Source organism: Triticum urartu, unplaced genomic scaffold (assembly GCF_003073215.2).
Source record: "Triticum urartu cultivar G1812 unplaced genomic scaffold, Tu2.1 TuUngrouped_contig_8754, whole genome shotgun sequence".
NCBI lineage: Eukaryota > Viridiplantae > Streptophyta > Magnoliopsida > Poales > Poaceae > Triticum > Triticum urartu.
Genome location: NW_024119735.1, coordinates 1 through 17,621, shown reverse-complemented (window position 1 = coordinate 17,621; position 17,621 = coordinate 1). Strand labels below are relative to the sequence as shown.

At 42.9% G+C, this 17,621-nt stretch overlaps 1 long non-coding RNA gene across 2 annotated transcripts; it reads left to right on the top strand.

Moving 5' to 3' along the window:
• Positions 1–6,449: 6,449 nt before the first annotated feature.
• On the top strand, positions 6,450–9,880 carry LOC125532001. Of its 2 annotated transcripts, none has more exons than XR_007293668.1 (4): positions 6,450–6,763; positions 6,835–8,387; positions 9,467–9,520; positions 9,624–9,880. It is a non-coding gene; the product is annotated as an uncharacterized LOC125532001 (long non-coding RNA). The 2 variants fall into 2 exon arrangements; XR_007293669.1 differs by having other exon boundaries at positions 9,467–9,539.
• The last annotated feature ends 7,741 nt before the right edge of the window (positions 9,881–17,621 follow it).

The window sequence follows — 17,621 nt, the reverse complement described above, 5'->3', positions numbered from 1 at the left end:
TATAGACACCGGAGGGGGCTAGGGTTACACAGAGTCGGTTACAAGGGAGGAGATCTACATATCTGTATTGCCAAGCTTGCCTTCCACTCCAAGGAAAGTCCCATCCAGACACGGGACGAAGTCTTCAATCTTGTATCTTCATAGTCCAACAGTCCGGCCAAAGGATATAGTCCGATTGTCCGGAGACCCCCTAATCCAGGACTCCCTCAGGCCCTCTTGATGGAGGTAATACCCTACTTCCTGCTTGATTGACTTTGATGAGTATGGGGGTTACAAGAGTTGATCTACCTCGAGATCGTATGTTGTGGTCTAAACCCTACAGGTGTGATGAGTAATGTCATAATAATCTATCGACTAGCTTGGCCTTGGCTTATATAATGCACCAGAGGCCTAGGATAACAAGAGTCCTAGTCGAATACGCCGGTGGAGAGGAGTCCTTATCTTGATCACCAAGTCTTGTGGAATCTTCCTTGTGCATGTCATCGACTGTCCGAACTGGCCCACGAGTAAATGGCCCTGGGGGGGTCCTCGGCCCAATCCAACTGATCGGGAGACGATGTGGTGAGTACCCCCTAGTCCAGGAAACCGTCATGCATCTCCTAGATAGATCTTGCGTGATCATAGGAAAAATTTGGAATACTGCGTCCCCCAACAGTGGCATCAGAGCCAAGTCTATGCGTAAATGTTATATGCACGAGTAGAACACAAAGAGTTGTGGGCGATAATAGTCATACTGCTTACCAGCATGTCATACTTTATTCGCTGGTATTGTTGGATGAAGCGTCCCAGACCGACATTACATGACCGCGTTCATGAGACTGGTTCTACCAACGTGCTTCGCACACAGGTGGCTAGTGGGTGTCTGTTTCTACAACTTTAATTGAATCGAGTGTGACTACGCCCGGTCCTTGTTGAAGGTTAAAACAGCACACTTGACGAAAAATCGTTGTGGTTTTTGATGCGTACGTATGAACGGTTCTTGGTAAGCCCGTAGCAGCCACATAAAACTTGCAACAACAAAGTAGAGGACGTCTAACTTGTTTTTGCAGGGCATGTTGTGATGTAATATGGTCAAGACGTGATTATATAAAATTGTTGTATGAGATGATCTATTCAAAGCGAACTACAAACCATTTCGATTAGCAATTATTTTAGTTGATCCCATGCTACTCACATGGGGTAAGAACCAAGTCGCAGCCGGAATGAAATTCCCATATTCATCTCATGCCAATGCACCAGTAGCACCTAAAAAGGCTTCCTCAGATAAATAAGCATCCACGCTAACTTAAATAATTCCATTTGTCCACTTCTTCTTCATATGATCACACTTGCACTTGGGAATTTTGAAGATGGCGCTCTATTGAATTTTGTGGCTAGAACTTTGATGGCAAGGGCCAATCTCTCACATGACTGCACTGATTCTCCTCTCACAAGTTGTCTTTGGTTCCACCATATGAACTACGCTACAACAGCTGCAAGTTCTATCGATGGGATATCTCCAGTCCTAGTATAGTTTAGCAAGAATTTTCAAAGTGAGCATTCTCAACCGATCCTCTAACATTGCTTTATTAACTTCCTCAATTAGGCCGAGTTCTTTCCAAATTTTCTTTGCTCACACACGAGATAATAGACACTATTGTATTTCCTCCATACCAATAGAACATAGTGGACATTGAACAGTAGTACGAATGTGTCGTTGAACATTAACTCAATAGCAAGGTAACTCTCCATGTAACCCCCTTCCAGTTGAAGACTTTTACTTTTCCAAGTATGAGAAGACCCCAAAATTCATTCCAAATCTCTAGTATTAAAGGGGATCAAACGTCGTGATGGTTCGACCTCGTCCCTCCCCCTCGATGCGGTAAACAAAACGCTGGATCCCGCACGCACCAGAAACCCGAAAAACCAGCCCACGATCCCACCCATGCCTCGCCCCCACCTCTCCCCGAGCCCTCTCTCCCGATCTCGTCTCTCTCCCTACCAAATATTGTCGCCGCCAGAGAGAGGAAGGAGTGCAGCGTAGGCACCGAGGAGGAAGGGGTCGCCTCGCTCGCTTCTGCTGACGCCGCCACCCCAATCGCCGTCGCCGCCGCGGCGGACACGGTGAGCCCCAAACCACGGGACACCGGGCATGGCCACCCCCGCTGCCGACGCTGGGACGGGAAGAATAGGGCCGCGTGAGCCGGCGAGGGCTCCGAGGAGTGCGTCCGCCCCAAACCCGACCCCCGCCCCCAGGTGATTCCTGTTCCGCCGCCCCGTAATCCGCTCGAGCCGCTCCTAACTCCATGTTTTATTGCAGGTGGAGTACGTGCCGGAGAAGCCCGACCTCGGCGCGGACGACCCCCTTCTCCTCGGCCACCCCTGTCGCCAGGCGAGCTCCGGTTTCGCCGCCCCATGGAGAAGGAATAAACCAGCATCGGAAAGGCTACATGGGTAACGTTAGTGATGTATCGTCATCCTCTAGGTCGCCCTCGCTGCTTCTACTGGTGACCTTTGGAGGACGGGGACGTGGCTCTCGTTGGTGGGAGGGAGCAGAGAGGCGGCAGGGTTGAACATGTAGAGGGTGTGCCAGCAGGTCCTTGGGCATGAATGCAGTGGCGTCAGACTTTACCAAGCTCAGCACATGTGCCATGAAGAAGTTCTTGTTTTCTTCTGTAAGCATTCTTCCTCTCATGATATCTCAAATCTTTGGTTATGTTCCAGTTATATGCTTTGGACTGAGATTGACAAATCATTCCTTGTGTCACATCTTCTGGTATTGTGAAGAATCCATTCATAGCGGGCCCACTCCTCTGTTGGTCTCTGTGTTAGTTAGTCTACTGGAGTGGCAGTGGAGACTCAATGGTTGTAGTGCACTGGCGGTGGAGACTCAATGGCTGTAGTGCACTGGCGGTGGAGACTCAATGGCTGTAGTGCACCTATATTTTGGCGTGGACGTACATGTAGCCGTCCCATGTGATGGAGGCATGGAGGAACTGGACGCCGGGTGGGGGTACGGGCGGCCTGGGCATAGTCACGGTTACAGGCTCATAGCAGGCTCAGGTGAGTGATGCTACCCTCCAGCCTTTCATTCTCGCTGCTGCTTGTCATGTTTTCCTCTTCTCTTTGTTTCTGCTTGTGTGACGAAACCCAAGAGAGGTCGCTTATACTATCGTAAGTTTAGAACTGACAACTCTATCTAATCTATCGGTAGTTCGATACTGCTACTAAAGCACTCCAACTGTTCAGTGAAAGAACGGACAAAAAGTTTGTTTTAATTATTTTTGCTTGATCTATTGGATTATATCAAGTTGTTCTTCTGCTATTGTAATTTATTTCAATTATCTACTTGTGATGCTGCCGTCTGTTTGGCCTCAAACTGTTTGTAGCTAGGAATAGGATGCCACTCATTATGCCAAAAGAACCTGAACATGTTTGCTCACTTCAGTCATCGTCTGGTCATTGCGGTTCTTGCAATCAGCAGAAAATGCGTAGCAGTTGCACCCGTGTTTCCTTCCCGAGAAAACCCAAACCCCGGTCACTGTCGTAGCAGCCGCACACGGATTTCTAGGTGATTCCCTGCGTCATTTCCATGTTCCCAAAGACAAGGAATGGGTTGATTAAGTTGTTTGATGTTGGAATCGGCGAGGCTGGCCGTATTGGTGGTATCCTCCGATGTGCACGCCTCTGTTTGTACGTCCATCGAGTTAGAACATTATTTCCTATGGGAGTCCTCACACAAGTATATCACAATTCTATAACCCCTTTATTTCCTTCAACTAATTTGGCAATCACAATATTTATTCTGTTTTTCTAAGCTTCGTAATGTGTTACTGCATGAGTTTTTTGTAGTCTTAATAGCGTGTACATTTGATTTTCCACACACCAAGCTCCAACGTAACATGGGAAGCAGATACCAATTGCTCTGAGTTTTGCATATCAGAATCATATCAATTTTTCTAAAATGGGTGTCCTTCCTATTCTCACATTACATTTTTTTAATGCCTTGCAGAAGGACTTAGCCCCTTGAAAGGTGATTTTTTTTTCATTGTTGGGGGCCGGGGCCTAGCTTTGCACTGTCAATGTTACCAAGGTATCAATGACATCTCCCATGCCAACACTTTGATCCCTTAATTGTATAAAATGGAACTGTATGCATGGGGGGGTAATAATGAAGGTTTTGTTTCACAAGATTTTAGGAGTATATTGTCAAGAAAAGTAACAGAACTGAGGTGATGGCAATGCTAAGGAATTTTGCAGCAATCTTGGATTGTACTCTTAGGCTTATGGCAATCATGAATTGTACTCTCTTCATTTGTGCTTCGACTTTGAGAAATAGAATAAGCAGGTCATATTTCTTTAAACTTTATATTATCTAATATGTATTTAGAAATTGGAATACAAAGCCCTTGACATTACAACAGGAGCATACATGAGGGAAGAACTTACATCGAATATAATAATGGAATACCAATGCAGCGACTCTCCTTCCCTCCCTGTGCTTTAGTTATTCGAAGTTAGTTTCACTAAACTGAAACTGCAGTCATAGATCATTACGGGTTTTCTCTGAACTTTGCATCTAACTGTTACATATTTAACTATTAATTAATAATGTGAGAGATTACAGCTGCAGGACTGATGTCATTGGCACTCATTTGCAAATTTACGAATCCACTTAGGAGATGAGATTAATATATGCTTTGTCAGCAGAAGTCCTAGGTACCGAAGTTGGATTGCTTATAAAAAATCTGTACAGTTGGATTGCTAAAATCCGACGTGTGCTATATGATTCTGGAAAGGCAACACAACTTTCTCTTGTTGTCAACAAGAAATTTTTTCAGATTTATATTATTTTTCTTTGGATTGGTGAAGTGTTTTAGTTTTACAATGTATTTGATGCAAACAATTTTTTTTGGCAAGAAGTATTTGATGCAAACATAACACTGTACAAAATCTCGGGTTCAGTCAAAGGAAAGATGTGCCTGAGGTACTTTGTTTATCCCCTTTCAAATATGATTACATGATACTTTATAATCCTTGTTCAACTAATGGTGTATTTTTATGCGTAGTACTATGAGAAATAGTGGATTTTGTGTATTGGGACTATCATGGTTATAACATTTCTTTTTATATGATACAACATGGGTCATTTTATGAGAAAAACCCAATAAGATTAATGTAAAACAAGGGGGGGAAATTGTTAGATAGTCATATATCGCATACACATTACCCTTGATAAAGACATTCATAAAATAGAAAATGTAGATAATCAATCTCTCTATATAGCTTTTATTTATTATTCCGTGGCAACGCACGGGCACTCAGCTATCAGATTAAATGTTGCACCTCCCCGACCATCCGATTTATTTAGTAACTACCCATATTGATGCTCCAACTCCTTATGATAAGCTGACCGAACAAAGAACGTTCCCAGTTGTTTATAAATCCAAGCAACAAAATCTCTGATCTCTAGCGCATTCAATGTAATTTGGAGAATTCGTTGAGCATCCACCATAAACAAAACATCACGATAAGAACTTCATCCCACTGTCTTGAAAGTGGGTTAATCAGTTCTTCAACTTTTGTCAACATGATAACCCCTATAGGAGTGATAACTTTTTGGCTTGACTAAATGGTAACCATGGATCTTGCTAAATATTGATCCGAGAGCCAGTACCAACCACCACACTATTTAAAAATATGAATATTACAAACAATGCTTAAACAAGTATTACACTAGAATGGTGTATTTTTTTCCCCAAGCAAACCCCCAACCATAGTTTTTTCCGAGCAAAGCCCAACCATAGTTGGGAGGTCCAAATACTTATCGGAGAGAGCTTCTCTTTTTTTTTGCGAGAGGAGAGAGCTTCTCTTATACTCCCTCCGTCCGAAAATACTTGTCATCAAAATGGATAAAGAGGGATGTATCTAGAACTAAAATACATTTAGATACGTTCCCTTTTATTTATTTTAATGACAAGTATTTCTGGACGGAGGGAGTAATATACAGTTCCATGCATACATCCTCTCTCACGGAAACATTACTCCCTCAGCTCCATATTAATTGTTGTTGATTTATGTAGTATTTGAGCTAGAAAAGTGCTAGATTTAGCATTTTCTAACCAATTGCCCCGAGCTCTTATAGATACTTTGGTTAATTTGACCACTAAAGTTGTTCAAAAAAATACGGATTGCTCCTAATCCTTGTCTGGCCTGCAAGGTTCCACCCGTGTGCTTGATTGTTTCGGTGTTTCGGCCCAACCTCCCCCGTGAACTCTCCTGCCCAACCAACTCAACTGCGTGAACGAGCCCCTTCAGCGCCGAACGTGCTAGCATTCCGAGCAGCACCAGCCTGGTGATACCGTGTGTGGCATGATCCCCTGATACGAGACCTTGTTGGCCGTTCGATCTGGACTGGAGGCACAGGATGGAGCAGGCTCAGTTCGCATTGCAATTTATGCAAAAGACACCCTGGGTTATTCCGTGATTCAGCCGAAGTGCACACCGCTCTGTTCCGTTTTCCTCTTCTTCGATACGAAATTTTCCCCACCGCCGCCGCTTAGGTCATATCCTACCGCCGCCGGCCACCACGGAGCATGCCCCATCCGCTGCTGGGCGCCCCAATCCAGAGCAACCTAGAGGGCTATCGCGCGTGCGCCGAATAGTTTGCTCAGAGCCGGCACAAGCTGTTGGCATCCCCATGGGAGCGGAGACGAACCTCTCGTCGCCGCAGCTAGATCCGACCAAGTCGCGGGAGTCGGTGACCCTACTCAACGACGATCAGGTAAGAGGCAGCGCCTCCTTTCTTGTCAGTACCTGGCCGTTGCATTCCAGATTTTGATTCTTTGGTTTTAGAACTGGATGTTGGCGCTGCGGGAGTCTGTGTCGTTCGGGCGGTTCCTAGCCGAGCCACTCGAGTGGGATACTACTGGGCATGTCTCTCGCTGGCAACGATGGCGCATGTCCGATCACCGTCGACAGCTGAGCTTGATCTGCCAGTACATGCCGTGGCGTTCAGACTTCAATCTGTGTCCTCCAGCTGCAGTGTTGCGCACATTGGAAGTTCTGGACCAGCCCAGAGTTGTAATCCATGCTTGCCTGCGGCTCGTTCGTCACTAAGTGCAACACATATTGGAAAAGCCGATCTCTATATGATAAGTTCATCCTATAATCTCATTAAATAATGGATTTATTTGTGGGTATCAATATAGAATTGAAACCAATATGTCATCCTATTAGGACAGTTAAACTAAATAAAGCAACAGTAGTTGCCTGTAGTAAGGAAGATGTAACATTAGGCAGTAGCAGTCGACGGCTACGTAAAGAGGTGTGGCAGCAGCAACTTCAGTGTTCGTCCGGACATCTTTTTTTGAGAATATAAGATTTGCTTTTCAATTGTTCTCCACAATGTAGCCCTTAATGATAGGAAACCTTGCATGAAAGACTCTGAATAAGTGTTGATGTGCAAAAGCATTATCACTAGGAAATATTTTGGGAAACATATAGGCACACAAGAAGGTGCCTCTTTGTTTGGCCATTTCCTTTTGTGAGTCGTGGGTTACTTCTAGACAAGGCTAGAGTGTCACAACTCTTAGGCAACTGTTCAATTGTATGTCAACAAATGAACGAACTGGAAAAATCATGCAGATACAGCTACATGTACTATTAGTTCTAGTATAAAATTATGTGTCTCACATTTCAGTCGCAGCAGATGTTAAAGTTAATTCGTAGTGGAGATATGCATCAGTATTTTAATCTTGAAGATTTAGAAGAATGATTACTGCAACATAGTGATGTTCTTGTTCAGTCATTGGTTCTGGCATCTAATCCTGAGATCTAGCAGTGTTATAATATCACCACTTCTTGTCCTAATATGTCCATCTGAATTGTATATACACGTAATCTTTCTTATAAAGTGTCAGAATGTTTCTTACATACAGTAGTTGAAAACCTCATGTACAACCTGGCATAAGTGAGCATTTAGAGTAATTGACTAAAATTCATGCCAAATGAGGCTCAATAATGCTTGACTAACAGAAAATCCCAGTAGAACTCTAGGTCAGGCTGGGACCTCCCAGTATTGGAAATCTATGTACTTGTTCTCACTTTGCAGCAGCTGGAATTAGGAAAGTTTGATGGAACAAAATTACTTTATCACAGTGTAATAAGCTGACTTGCTGGCCAAATAAACTGGCCTGCTAATCAAAATAGTGTCTTCTTTGACTATCTACAACTACTATGGGTAAAATAAGATGTAAGCATTGTTTAGTTTTCTAACAAGAGAACAATGACATGGAGGGCGAGTAACAAACCTTTCGTACTCGGCACACTGAACTCAGTACATGTGCGATTGTCGGCTGCTACTTTCTTGATTAACTACATAGCAAAAGTGGAAAGAAGAAAAAGAGGTGAATATAACTCTACTGTTCGTGACTTGTGAGCATGTCATGATCTCTTAGAGTGTGTTTGGTTTCTGTCATCGGATGGAATGTAATGGGTCGGTTCCATCCCGTGTTTAGTTAGTCGAAGGAATCGGAATATGAAACAGCATATTCGCTGATTATGCCGAACCGAGGCGTTCCTCGAAAACGAGCGGACCACGCGGAACCACCTCTCTCGCGTGCCTCTCCCCGTCAGCGCCGCGTCCGTCCCGCACCTCTCCCTCTCTCTATCTGAGCCGCCGCCGCCCAAAACACTTCTCTCGCTCTCCGGCGGCGGCTGTACCTCGCGTCCCAGTCGTCTATCCTCTCCCATGGCGTGCAGCAACAGCTTGGAGGCGATCTAGCAGCAGGCGGCAGGCTAGTAGCCAGCGGAGCAACATAAACAGAGAGCAGGACGCGGTTGCCTGTTCCTGTCGTCATCGGTGGCCGCCGCGTCGTCCCAACGGATTGGCGGGTCTTCTTTTCCCGCGGCTTGTTCCTGTCGTCGCTGCTGTTGGTGCGAAGCAGAGCACAAGCAGGACGACAGTGTCTCGCCGCTATTGGTGCCTGACACCGCTCGGTTTGAGCGATTTGCCTGACTTCAGATTGATTTCCGGGAGCACCTACCTTGATACTAGTTGATACATTTGAATTGATTTCCGTCCGCAGCAATCTTCATACTACTTGATACTTCTGAATTTGACGGCGAGAGCAGCAATCTTCACCTGGTCGGGCGACGGAAGAAATCAATTTCCCTTCCACCCTGCTTGATATTACTACGTAGTTGATGCGCTACTGTTGATGCTCAGTACCAGTACTAGTTGATGCGTATTTAATCACCGTACTAGCACTTGGAGAAAATAATTCTTCGTGACCTGTATCTTATCCTATTCCTCTAACCAAACGCTGAGACGGAACCATTTCGTTCCATCTCGTTAGCTCTACTGAACACTAAGACGGAACCATTCCGTTCCGATGGAATGGAACCATTCAATTCTATTCCACTTGGTTCTACAACTAAACACACTCTTAGTGTAACAAGCGATTTTTTTTACATGCTGTTATAGGTCAAGAAACAACAAAATTGATCAGGAGAATTAGATGGGGCAACAGACATGCAGGTTATTTGGCGTCACAGAAGTGTTTACGGTTTCACATATTTAATGTTGTACGATCTTTTGGAAAGTGTTTACGGTTGTTGTAATTCTTGATGTTATCATGTAGGTGTGCATTTCTGCCCAGCATAGGATGGCGTACAAGGAGAATATGGAGTCACCAAGTGATCTGTAGTGAAGCTGTTTGGTTTAATTATGTAAATTAGTGAACTAAGTAATACGCTTGTAAATATATGTATATTAAGGTCATGTTAATTCCTAGACCAAGATGGCAGCATATGATGCACCTTTATTTGTTGAAATGCTTCTGATCCAACGATCTTTTGATGCTATGAATGATTTTTGGCAATTTGCTATCCCTCACAATTTGCTAGCTTGTACTATTGTTTGTTGAGATGGATTTTTTGTCAAGATTTCTGCTAAATATTTTGATCATCGAAAATTTCAGATGTGAATACAGGAATGGAAAATTGGTTGATGCTGATCACATGCCTATATATTCATTATGAAATAAAATTGATGGTGACCTGAAGGCGCAAGATACGAATGTTTCAAGTTGTTGCTTGCTGTACTGATGAGAGCTTACTTTAAATGTACTGAATTTTAGCATGTACTACGCTTTATTTGTTCAGCTGGGCAACATTCATTTTTGTGTTGATTGATCACATGTAAAGTAACAAAACAAGGCCTAAATGATGTGGTTTAAGTTTGATTAATTCACGCGTTTTGTTTTGATTCAGATAAGATAAGCTGGTATAGTGTTCGTACTTGTTGGTAGAAACTGGGATTTTTTTTGAAACTATGATAATTTTTATAGCAAATTCGGAAACTATACACCTTAATGCATAAAAATCAAAAGTATCACCCTGTTGGCCGAAGAGGGACTTTTCGGTCTACTGTTGGCCGAAGAGGGTCTCTTTGGCCAACCATTGGCCAAAGAGGACTTTTCGGCCAACCGTTGGCCAAAAAGTGGTCTTCGGTCAACACCTGCTCTTCTGTTTTAAAAAATTCATATCAATTAGGATTTTTAGTATTTTAATTTGATTCTTTTTGCATTAGATTATAAATTTTATGAAGTTTCTGTAAATATCAAGTTTGACTAGATTTGAAAATTTGAATTTGAATTTTCATGAATTTGCTCAAATCACTAGATTGCCTATAATTTGAGCTAGGGGTATTTTTTAGATGATTCTTTTTTGCTAGTGGTTCTTTGTGACTTTGTTTATCAGTAGTAATTAATTGGCAAATTTTAGGATTATTTAAAATTAGATTTTTATGAAAACAGTTCTGTTTTAGTGTTTTATAGGTTTTGTGCTATTTCTTTTAATTTTAATTACTCTAAATTGTTTTCTTTAGCTTTTTTGACATATTCTTTTAATTTCTGTTAATTTATCAGTAGCTATTTTGTTTGTAGTATTTTTTTGTATTTTATTTCTTTTATCCTACTAGAAAACTTTGAGCTTGATAGGAGTTTATATTTAAAAGTGCCTTATAAATCCTGTACAACCATTGCCGTTTTATACATGAAAAAACTATACTTTCCCGCAATCTTTTTTCCTCCATTTTCTTTCCCACCATTTTCTTTCCCGCCATTCTCTTCCGCCACACTAAGGAGGCCAGTGTAGTCTCGTCAAGATGTCCGGTTATCCTTTTGATCGTAGTTGTTTTCACCCTAGTATGTTCAAATGTCTTTTGAGTTTAGACACCAATTTCACGATAGACAATAGGATAGTTCCATGGGACGAACTCCTCAGTAGTGACACCTTACTGAATGAGTTGGCTCACACATTAAGTAGGTGCGGGTAGCCTGCAAGGACCTTTGAGGAGATACGAAAAGAACTTCTCAGGTTGCATGGAAGATGGAAGAAGCAACAACATAAGGGTGAAGCATTCCTAAAGGCTGCAGCAGAACATACTTATTTATTGACCCAAGACAACGAGGATGAAGACGATATTTTCATGCCGAGCACCAAGGGCAAGAGTACCGCATCGTCAAAGGGCAATAGTGCTGCATCATCAAAGGGCAAGAGTGCTGCATCGGCGGAGGATGACGATGATGGCCTTGTGTGGAGTGTGAAACACTCTCTAAGAGAAGTCATAAGTGTGAAACACTCTCCAATGATGATGACGAAGCTGCAAACACTTATGACTTCTCTCAGACAGTGTTTCACACTCCACCACCAGCACCGACGCAGAAGACACATACCGTGTCAGAGGATGTTATCTACGGTCGTGGACACCGTGAGGCTCGTTTTATAAGTTGAGAAGAGAAGATGGCGAGAAAGAAGATGGCGGAAAAGAAGATGACGGGAGAGAATGGCGGGAAACAAAATGGCAGGGGAGAATGGCGGGAAACAAAATGGCAGGGGAGAATGGCGGGAAAGAAAATGGCGGGACAGAATGGCGTGAAAGAAAATGGCGGGAGAAAATGGAAGGAGAGAATGGCGGTAAATAAAATGACGGGAAAGAAAATGTCAGGAGCAAATGGCGGCAAAGAATGGCGGGAGAAAATGGCGGCAAAGAATGGCAGAAAAGAAAATAGCGGGAGAAAATGGAGGGAAAGAACGGTGGGAAAGAAAATGAAGGATAAAAAAAAATATAAAAAATACTACAAATAAAATATCTACTATTAACTTAACAGAAACTAAAAGAATATGTCAAAAAACTAAAGAAAACAATTCAAAGCAATTAAAATTAAAAGAAATAGCTCAAATTAAAAGAATCATATAAAAAAATACTCCTAGCTCAAATTATAGGCAATCTAGTGATTTGAGCAAATTCTTGAAAATTCAAATTCAAGGTTTTAAATCTAGTCAAACTTGATATCTACAGAAACTTCATAAAATTTCTATTCTAATGCAAAAAGAATCAAATTAAAATATTAAAAATCCTAATTGATATGAATTTTCTAAAACAGGAGAGCATGTGCTGGCCGAAGACCATTTTTCGGCCTATTGTTGGCCGAAGAAGGACTTTTTGGCCAACGGTTGGCCGAAAAGTATTCTTTGGCCAATAGTTGGCCAAAAAGTCCCTCTTCGGCCAACGGTAGGTCGAAAAGTCCCTCTTCAGCCAACGGTAGGCTGACGGGGTGATACTTTTGGTTTTTGTACATTAGGGTGTATAGTTTTCGAATTTGCTATAAAAAATCATCATAATTTCAAAAAAATCTAGAAACTGACGATGTGGATGTTGGGGACAGATGCACAGGTCTGTTGTGGTTTCACAAAGATGGGCTGTTTTCGAGGGGGGCACATGCAAATGTACCAAGGGGGCATGTGTAAATAATAAGTGAGCTGATCCTGTCCCTTGCATGTAGATCCAAGGCACCACAGAGTCCCGTAGCAGGGTATCATGTGATAGCCCGTATCACTTGATATTTTCCCCAGCACCACACTCTAAATTCGTGAGGTGGCAAGCTACACATCCTGGCGCGGTGGCGCGTTGCTCCGCTTACGTGCTGTCTACCTCAACGCCTCACGGGGCGAGCCGATGCTTATCCATCATATCACAGCTCATGCCCACACGCATCGCCGTCTGCATTCGTCACTCCAAGGGATGCCATACGCCGTGTACACATACACATTGATTGGTGGTTTCGAGATTTCAGCAGCATATCTGTGCGGTACGGATGCTTGCAGAAGCTAACTGCGGCGTCTCCTCCAAGCAAATAGCGGTGGGCATTTCGGCCTCTACGCATCCACGTAGTCGTGTCAAGAAGCATTTACAGTGTGACGCTAGTACTGATCTTGAGATGATTCGTGTGGAGAAAGTCGATTTCCACGCGCGGCTACGGACGGAAACACCAGCAGAAGCAAAAACAAACGCCAAAACGGCCGTGGATGGTGTCAGTCCAGTGAACCCATGGATGCGTTATCTCCTTTCCGTTCTGGGGAGTGTGAATTGCCATCTCAACGATCAGCACAAAGAATGTCCCGTCTATACCGGCGGAAGCCCTTTCGATCGATGGCTAGTAGTAGTAAGATCGTACTTCTAAAATTAACATGCATTGTACGTACACATTAACTACATTGACTAGTAGTAGTAAGATCGTGGATCCCTTGACGCCATCGAAAGGGCTTCCGCCGGTATAGACGGGACACCTAGGTAAATTATGTGGGTAAATTATATATAGGTAAATTATGTGGGGCACCTAGGTGCCTGGGTATATACATATACCCACACAAGAAAATATATTGCTTACTCTGGGTATATACATATACAAAAATCTAATGGATACGTACTAAATATTCTGAGTATATATATACAAAAAATATAATGCTTTACATACTAAATATTCTAGGTATATACCTACTAAAAAAATATAATGAGTGTGTACGAAATAAACGAATCTGTACATACCTAATCTAGTTGGTATGTACTATATAACCTGGATATATACATAGAAAAACAATCTAATGCGTGCGTGCTAAATATTCTGGTCATGATACACACGCATGATTTTCCCTACGTACATATAACCATGCAAGAAAATATATTGCGTAATTTGGATATATACATACACAAAAATCTAATTGAAAGGTTCTAAACATTCTAGGTGTATTCATACAAAAATATATAATGTGTTACATCCTAAATATTCTAAGTGTATACATACACAAAAAATATAATGCGTTACATACTAAATATTCTAGGTATATAGATACTAAAAAAAATCTAACGACTGTGTACCAAATAAACGAATCCGTACACACCTAATCTAATTGGTACGTAATAAATATTCTGGATATACACATAGGTAAAAATCTAATATGTAGGTACCAAATATTCTGGGTATATATGAATAAAAATCTAACGGGTATGTACTAAATAAATGAATTCATACATGTATGAAATAAATATCCGTATACCTAATGTTTAGTATTTTTTTCCTTCTAAAAATATGTTACCATGCATGGCGTGCTTAATGACATCCATTAAATGATAAACGTCATAATTTTTTCCAAATCTATTTACTTCAGAATTGACAGTTACTAATGGATTGACCGATTACCTTATATACCTATCACAATAGCACGCATCTAAATACAATCAAATGGTGAAAAGGCAAGGAGCCTGGGCACCTAGGTGTCCCAAACTTCCATCCTATATATATGTATATATATGTATATATATGTGTGATTCCTCTATAGACAGAGCAAATCACACGGGTTATTAGCAGCAGTCATCTGTGTTATTATTGGTCTTTGCACAAATTTCTGATTACAGACCTATTTGCCGCGTATCACACAGATCTTGTTTAGTTGAACCGTTTCCATTGTGTTGCCTAATCACACACAGTTCATCCTAGTTAACTGTATGTCGTATATCGCACACACCCTCATCTGGCTTCCCGTTTTTGTTGTTCTTCCTCATCGCAAACAGTTCTTTTGGATTAACTGTTTGCCACGCATCACACTCGCAACTCCAATATGAAACTTTTTTGTCACCACCATCGCAAACGTTTTGCATCTTTTTTGATGGTTTTATTACATCACCGTTTGTGATTGATGCATCGCACACAGTTTCGTCGAAGGGTCTCTGATTGGACTATCACGTTTGGACCAAAAAGCAGTAGTGCACTATAAAAGGAGGCATGGGGGAGTGGTGATGCTCATCCACCATTCCTCCCTTCTCCAAATTTACTGCTACTTCCACCATGGCAAGAGGAAGAAGTTGCTCTTGTGCTTTGACCATAGCGACGTGAGCTTGTCTTCAACACCCTACTCCTGCCTCCACTGCAGCTGCAAAGGCTAGATCCAGCGCACTAGGTGGAGCTACGGGACAGGGTCGATGCAGAACCAGCGGTCGAGGTGGACAGAGCGGCGGGCTCACTGCATCTGCTCCAACTGCTCCAACACCGCCAGAAGGCCATGTGGGGGACACGACACTGGAGTTCATCATCAAGCTGTGCGATCCTCCGTGCAACCAGCTACGGCTCCCTTGTCCATTCGCCAAGGTGATGGAGGTCGACCAGCCGCTCGGGCTGTAGCTGCAGATGTACGGCTGTTGTAATGGTGCCGTGTGGCTGAATGTCGAGCTCCCCGCACCTCTCGTCATGCTTCTCAAGCGTGGTTGGAAGACTTTCTCCCGTGTTCACTACCTTTCGGAAGGGCACGTTCTCCGCTTCAAGTTGGTGGATTCCAATATGCTCTCCATCAAGGTCTTTGGGCACTCAGGTGCTCGCCTTGGGTGTTCCATGGAAAGCTCGAGCGACTATGAAAGCTCCTCCTCATGCGACCGCCACGAGGAGGAAACTGATGGCAAAGATGGTGATGATGAGCCCCCGGTCGTCAAGCATGAAGATGATGACTTGGACTCCGGCCGAACGTCGGCCGCACCATCACTGTTAGTTAGGTGCCGGTAGCACCATCATCTGCATCTAGACCCTAGCAGAGCGATTCGCCAGGGGTGCTTGGATTGGACGTCACCGCTTCCTCTAGCTAGACCCCGACAAGCTCTTGGATTTCGGCTTCGTCTTCCCTACCGGTGTCCCTGCTGAGACGCGTCCCTCTGGTCCTGGTAGGGGTGACTAGGGCATTGCCTAGCCGCTCTCTCCGTCTCCAGCCTCTTCTTCCTTGCTGGGGAGGCGCCCACCCGATCTTGTCATGTTGCGTCCTACTAGTCCTCAAGGGGTCAGGTTAGGCTTCTGCCCAAGTGCTCCTCTTTACCTCTTTCCTTCTCAATGTAACTCCTAGGAGGAGAAGGACAAGAAAGGCTTTACGAGCACTTATGTTTTTAAATGAAAAAATGTAGGCACTTGCCAAATTTGAATCTGATTTATGTAATCCATCATCCATGTTAATATTCGTATGATTTGTACTTGTTTGTTCCACACTATTTTGAAAAAGAACTTGCCGTATAGTTGTACATGTATTTAGACATACAGAAGGTCGAGCCCACATAAAGGGTAGTTCCCTACCAATCTCTTCAAATGCAGCTATAACCTACCTTGTTGAGTGGACTTGATCAAGGATAGGAGCGCGAATGGTTGATGCAGCAAGGTTTCCTCGCGTGCAAGTTTCTCATACATAAGTATTACATGGAGTGATGGGGATCTACAGATAACGTAAACTTATCCGGGGACTAAAAGCATGGGCTATCTTGCTTCTATCCTCCTCTCGGGGAAATTTCTCATGAGAAACCCTTCTGTATTTACTAAGAGATTGAAAAGGGTGATAATACAAGGCCCTTTACGGCATGCCAGTCATCTTACCTAAAAGATAGTGTAATCACATTAAGATCATACTTAATCAAACAAGAAATCATGCATGCATGTTTTGTGCAAACATTTTATTTTATTCAGCTATGCATGGGTTTGGCTTTGTACAAAGGATTACAAGTCTTGTAGACTATTCTTGTAAAAAGTAGACTGCCGGAAGAAGGCCCAGCGACCGCACCTTATGGGTAGAACTTGCAAAGATCCTCAATATTCCATGAGTTTTGCATTGGGATGCCATCCTCAGTCTTGAGACGGATTGCGCCAGGCCTGGTGATACGTACTACTTGTTAAGGGCCTTCCCACTTTGGCATCAACTTGTTTGCACTGAAGGAAATATGCCCTAGAGGCAATAATAAAGTTATTATTTATTTCCTTATATCAGGATTAATGTTTATTATTCATGCTAGAATTGTATTAATCGGAAACATAATACATGTGTGAATACATAGACAAACAGAGTGTCACTGGTATGCCTCTACTTGACTAGCTCGTTGATCAAAGATGGTTATGTTTCCTAACCATAGACATGAGTTGTCATTTGATTAACGGGATCACATCATTAGAAGAATGATGTGATTGACTTGACCCATTCCGCTAGCATAGCACTTGATCGTTTAGTTTGTCGCTATTGCTTTCTTCATGACTTATACATGTTCCTATGACTATGAGATTATGCAACTCCCGTTTACCGGAAGAACACTTTGTGTGCTACCAAACGTCACAACGTAACTGGGTGATTATAAAGGTGCTCTACAAGTGTCTCCGAAGGTACTTGTTGGGTTGGCGTATTTTGAGATTAGGATTTGTCACTCCGATTGTCGGAGAGGTATCTCTAGGCCCTCTCAGTAATGCACATCACTTAAGCCTTGCAAGCAATGCAACTAATAA